The sequence below is a fragment of the Notechis scutatus genome, chromosome 2 (assembly GCF_049901735.1).
Source record: "Notechis scutatus isolate UNSWTSFEM ecotype Mainland chromosome 2, rNotScu1.2, whole genome shotgun sequence".
NCBI lineage: Eukaryota > Metazoa > Chordata > Lepidosauria > Squamata > Elapidae > Notechis > Notechis scutatus.
Window position 1 is genome coordinate 52,609,109 of NC_142010.1, and position 5,565 is coordinate 52,614,673.

The following is a 5,565-nucleotide window of genomic DNA, read 5'->3' on the forward strand; positions in this document are numbered from 1 at the left end:
TAAACCAAAATGTGGGTAATCCCTAATCAAAAATAAAACCACACGTAAAATGAAGCCCAATAAATAACAAATAACTCCCCCCAAAATAACAAAAATAACAGAAAAATCTGGTCCACAGCCACACTCCCCTGATGCAACCCACATGTTCCCTCCACACATGTCCGTAGGCCATTCCCACAAACAGGAAGATTATATTTGTATTTGTTAAAGTAGTATTTTACATCTTATCCTGATATAATCTCAGATGGACCCAATTTATTGTGTTTCATTAGTAATATTGGAGATGACACTTCCAGAGGCCCATCTCAGCTCCTATTGGCCACTTTCGGCCGCTGTAGGCAGGGCTCCTTCCCTCCAATGATCGCTCTGTGCTGTTCCTCATGGTCACTTGGCTTGGCCTGCAGATATTAGAGGTAGATCTGGAAAGATGGAAAGCCATGACTCAGGAAGCGAATAGACAGCTTTGTAAACAAACCTTAGGTGGAAAGTTTGCAAGCAATCCATTCCTCCCTCCCCCTTCAAAAAAAAACAAAAAACACCCCAGAATTAGAGATACAGGATATGAATATTGGGGAACTTATGTAAATGCAATCAGAATCATACTTGTTCAGATCTTCTATTCAATTTTCTACAATTGCTTGATTCTGCAATAAATATCTCATCTAAGTTACCTGACCGCTGAGACTCATTTCCTATAGGGGAGCCGAATTCCAAAACAAGGATTATGTGCAAAGGGAAACTATCTGAAAGCAGGAGAGACTGAATACCAGACATTCAGAAAGGGATCTACCTGAGTCCTGCTTCAGAAATTAACGGTCAGGCAACACGCAGGTTCTTTATAGACACGTTTGTAGGCCTTTTTTTTTGAGGAACACAAGAAATGTCTCTAAAAAACAGGACTAGCACTCTCTTGGGCGATCTCTAGTCTTGTGTTACATAGGAGATCTGGTTAAACTAGTAAAGAGTTGCATTCTGTTAGCTGTGTGCTGCTGATTTGGTACTAAATAAATATAGCTTTCTGCTTCTGACAAGGAGCTCTAACTGACCATGCTCACAATTGTTAAGGACTTTTGCCTTGAGCTAGATGGATGGTAGGCCTCTGACTGGAATAGGTATATTAGTTGTATGCTTGATTGTTCTCTCCAAACCTGAGTGTTCTTTTTTCCTTTCATACACCCACACCCACGCTAGAGGTGGTATTCATCAGGTTCTGATCAGTTCTGGAGAACCGTAGCAGAAATTTTGAGTAATTCAGAGAACCGGCAAATTCCACCTCTGACTGGAGATTTTACAGTACCCTTCCCCTGCCACACCCACAGAACCGGTAGTAAAAAAAAAAATGGAATCCCACCACTGACCCGCATGCTGTTTTACTGTAGTATGCTGCCCATAGTAGTTGTGGAGCTAGGCAACATTATAAATTTGATCTATGCTATGCTATGCTGAAGTCCTCGACTTACAACCACAATTGAGCCCCAAATTTCTGTTGCTAAGCAAAACAGATGTTAAGTGAATTTTGCCCCATTTTGCAACCTTCCTTGCCACAGTTGTTAAGTGAATCGCTGCAGTTATTAAGTTAGTAATATGGCTGTTAAGTGAATCTGGCTTTCCCCATTGACTTTGCTTGTCAGAGGATCACAAAAAGTGATTATATGACCCCAGCAGGAGTGGGATTCAAATGGGTTTACTAACGGTTCTGTGGGCATGGCTTAGTGGCTGTAGCAGGGGAAGGGGAAGGATACTGTAAAATCTCCAGTCATGGGTGGTATTTGCTGGTTCTCTGAACTACTCAAAATTTCCATTACCAGTTCTCCAGAACTGGTCAGAACCTGCTGAATAACCACCTCTGTGCCCCGGGATACCGCAACCATCATAAATATGGGTCAGTTGCCAAGCATCTGAATGTTGATCACGTGACTGTAGGGATGCTGCAATGGTTGTAAGTGTGAAAAACACCGTGTCACTTTTTTCAGTGTCGTCATAACTTCGAATGGTCACAATTGTTGTAAGCTGAGGAGTATCTGTACTGTACTATGCTATGCTATATATAATTTCCATGGAAATAATAGAACTAATTTTCCTTACTTTCCCCCACAAATTTAGGTTCCAGATAAGATAGGCTTTGGATCGGATCCAAGGAGCTCATTTTAATTTTTTTTATGATGGAGTATCCTGAGGAGAATTACTTATTTTCTTTTCGTTTTTCTTGAAAATTAACCCATTTTCTCAGAAAGCTGGTCTTAGATTCGGGTTTTAGCAACGTCAGGCATGATAAAGTTGCTTCAACGGGGGGGGGGGGAAGACTGCCCATTTTTAAAAGATTGGCGGGGAGCTAAATGGAACTTTCCACTCTGCTGTTCCTTCAGAAGGTTAAATACCATGAAGGCATGAGAGATTGGGGCTCTTAGCCAGAGCCAAACCTTCTCAGGAGCTTAGCAGTAACAGCATTTGCCAACCAGGAGTTCAGATTACCACTCATAGCTGTTTGCAGATATTAATATTTTTCCTCTTTCTCTTCCATTCCCGCCAGCTAGTTGATAAGCTAATTCTTTTCCAGATAAATTGAAAAAAAAAAGAGCTTTGCCTTGTTTTAGCTGCAGCTGTATCATATTTCATCCAAGAGGGACCCAAATGAGCTTGTCACCAATAGAAAAACTGGTAGACCAGCAGGAAAATGTTATGTAAACACCGATGCTTATAGTTACAAAGTCAGTGGATGGTATTCAAAATTCTACCTATGCTGGCTGGAGAATTCTGGGAATCGAAGTCCATGCATCTTAAAGTTGCTGATATACTGGTCTAGAACACTATTCATAGAATACTTTTGAAAGTGAATCTACAATACTTTAATTTTCTTTTTGCCTTATATATGCTTATGCCTATGAAACACACACATACACACACACTTCTACATATAATTTGCTGTGGTACCTAAAATTCAGAGGTGGCTATCTATAAATTGATCCCTGGCATGGAGCCAGGGGTAGGCTTCAAAATTTTAGCAATGGCTTCTCTGCGCAGTTGCTGGGTGGACGTGGCTATGGTGGGTGTGGCCTAGTCAGCCTCCTGCACCTCCTGGGCACCTCCTGCACTCCCTGGGCTCCGGGGGCTTTCCTCAAGGCTCTGGGAGGGCGAAAATAGCCTCTCTGGGCTCCAAAGGCTCTCTGGAAGCTGGAAACGGGCCCGTTTCTGGCTTTCCCAAACTTCTGGGAAGCCCATTTTTTGCCCTCCCCAAGCCTCTGCACACACCCTGCACTTACCTGCATCCAAAACGGACCGTGTGGGGACTCCTGGGATGCGAGGGGTGTGCGGAGCCAGCCAGGAGTGGGATTTGGGGGTTTTCTCTGAACTGTGCAGAATCTTAGCGAGATGATCTCCCAAACTCCTGCAAAAGCCCAGCAGCCCACCCCTGCATGACTATTCGTCACGGCACAGCAGTGGAGTTCTGGTTTATGATCTGGAACAACTTTTGTTAAAAGGATTCCATAGCCACAGAGCTAAGTCATAGAGCAAGCCTTTCTGTTTCTCGAGGTTAAAGAACCAAGTATGCGGTGGAGGGCAGTTGATTGTGAAAATGAAATGTTTATGTGTTAGTAAATTGACAACCACATTCTCTTTTTCCAATAACTGTCACCCTGGGTAGCTAGCACAGGTAGCTAGCACAGGGGGAGGCGGAGCTATGTTTTAACAATGCATTCAGTACAGGAAAAGACATCCTGCCAGACCTCTATGGGGGAAGGGAGCAGAAGAGACAGAATTATGAATTTAAGAGTTAGGAGATGTGTGGGAAGAGTTCTCAGGAAGTCACAAACGGATTACTCACAAAGTTATGAACCAATAAAAATAATAATTCAAAAATTAATGCCAGTTTTATTGTGGCTTCCAGTAAACTGACTCGGCTCAGAAAGCAGGCACGTCATGAGTTCAATCAGTTTAGATCATATTCTGAAGAAATGCAAATTATGGATGTGGAAGTGATATGAACTAAAGCAGAAGCTATAGTTTCATTTTATTTCCCAAAAGGTATGTGACGTGTGATTGCAAACTATGACTTCCATTCATTGCAAAGAAAGTTTGAGTTCATTCGCTTTTCCTCTTCAAACATTTCACTGCTCACCTTGAGTTATCTGAGTATTCTGCCCCAGTTCCTATTTAAATCCTGTTTCTAACTTTATAGTTCAGGGATATTATTTAAATCCCAAACTATTACCCTTTGTGGCCAAATATGACTATTCTTCATCCTTGCCAATGAACTTTCTTCTGTTTCTCTTTAAAAAAATAGACAATCATGCTCCATCTGATAACAAACGAGTTAGTTATTTAATAGAGTACAATTTGGAAAAGCAGATTTGGCTGTGGGATATATCGAATCAAACCTGAACACATTTAATAAACCTCCAGTGTGCCCTCCCCCCTCCCCCCGGCAAAAAAAGGCATCCATCAAAACTGCGAGACCCCATTTTTGACAGATTTAGATTTGTGGACTAGCAAACTGGTTTCTGTTGAGTCAAAGTAAGGAAGACGGAAAGCAAAGAAAACCGAACTCTAAACGCAGCACTTCTAAACCCTAAAGGTACAAAGTCCAGCTTTTCTGCCTCTCAGCATGTCAAAGTCCCACATAGGACTTTCAGTCTCCCAGACAGTGTTATCGATTGGCTGTAATGCAAGTGGCTGTGGCTGTGGCTGTGGCTGTGGCCTGACTTCACCTCTGCAGGCCGAAAGATAAGCCTTCCCTTTTCCTCTGCAACCGACGGGCACCTGACGCAGCGATTTTTATCTTCTTCCTCTTCCCAGGCTATGAGGTTGTTTTCACTACAAACAGGCCCGTGGCACAGCATTAAAATGAGCCTTACAAGGAATGGTCTTGCCTTTCTTTACTCTCTTTTGTTTTTTGCAGAACAGTATGGAAAACTGTGAGATTAGGCTGTGTGGAAATATGGGTGTGGAGCAGAAGTGGTATTCAGCAGATTCTCACCAGTAGCGGAAATTTTGAGTAGTTCGGAGAACCAGCAAATACCACCTCTGATTGGAGATTTTACAGTATCCCTCCCCTGCCATGCCCACCAAGCCAGGCCCACAGAACCGGTAGTAAAAAAATTTGAATCCCACCACTGGTTCTGGTTCTGGAGAACTGGTAGCAGAAATTTTGAGTAGTTTGGAGAACTGGCAAACTGGCCCCACCCCCATCTATTCTCTGCCTCCTGAGTCCCTGCTGATCAGCTGGGTCTTCTTTTGTTGCCCTGCACAGGAGTACAGAGCTGGAAAGCAGGTTAGTGGGATGGGGAGAGAATGGGGATTTTACAGTATCCTTCCTCTGGAGTGGGGAGGGAATGGAGATTTTGCAATATCCTTCCCCTGCCATGCCCACCAAGCCACACCACGCCCACCAAGTCATGCCCACAGAACCGGTAATAAAAAAAAATTAAATCCCACCACTGGTGTGGAGCTGAGACAACCCTGCATTGTGCAGGATTGGGGGATAAAATTGGGGTGGATAGGTCTTTCCAGTTATGTCACCAAACCTAATGGTAAAATGGACTTAAATATGAGCTTATAGGGGGAGCA

General features: G+C 43.2%; 1 long non-coding RNA gene across 1 annotated transcript; it reads right to left on the reverse strand.

The window, feature by feature from the left end:
• Positions 1-233: 233 nt before the first annotated feature.
• LOC148132018 (uncharacterized) lies at positions 234-3,648 on the reverse strand. Its single transcript, XR_015747506.1, has 2 exons — positions 3,261-3,648; positions 234-419 (listed from the first exon to the last, which is right to left on the reverse strand). It is a non-coding gene; the product is annotated as an uncharacterized LOC148132018 (long non-coding RNA).
• Positions 3,649-5,565: the final 1,917 nt, after the last annotated feature.